Here is a 628-nt window from a genome sequence, read left to right as displayed (position 1 = left end):
TTAAAATAAGTATAAGCTGGTGCTGATTTTGAGATACACAATTTCTAAATTAAACTAATTTAAAAGTACTAAAACTGTTGTTAATTCAATAAATGTTGCCAAGTATATCAATTGAATCATAGATGCAGATCTACAAGATCAAAATTCCAAGAAAGAAGAAGGAGGATTAGTGGATTTTTTTGTAACCGTAAATGGATTTTACGTAAGATCGGAAGTGATGTCATATTTTTGCATACATGCAACAAAACTTAAAAAGCGGTGCCATATCTAATAGATCATTGATAGTATTATTTACACGAAATTTTCCACGAATCTTGTTCATAGGAATCTATTGCACGATTACTCTTGTTAGATTAGTTTAATCTAGAGATTTTGTACGCAATAATCAGTACAAATTTCGAATAAATGGAAAAATGATACGAATGTTTTAATTTTTATTTAAGTAAAGAATGCTTTGTAGTAAATTGTGTGTTTCAATTACCCAATTCTCTCCCTTTTTCTTCAACTTATATCTGTGACTAAAAAAGTAACAGAATCTCTTTTTAAATATAGATTAAATCAGTATTATAAAAACATTGACCAAGAATCAACTCAGTATTCCCGAATCCTAGGTTGAAATTGAGTGAGC

Source organism: Vanessa tameamea, chromosome 2 (assembly GCF_037043105.1).
Source record: "Vanessa tameamea isolate UH-Manoa-2023 chromosome 2, ilVanTame1 primary haplotype, whole genome shotgun sequence".
NCBI classification, from domain to species: Eukaryota; Metazoa; Arthropoda; class Insecta; order Lepidoptera; family Nymphalidae; genus Vanessa; species Vanessa tameamea.
Note: the sequence above shows the minus strand (reverse complement) of the source record.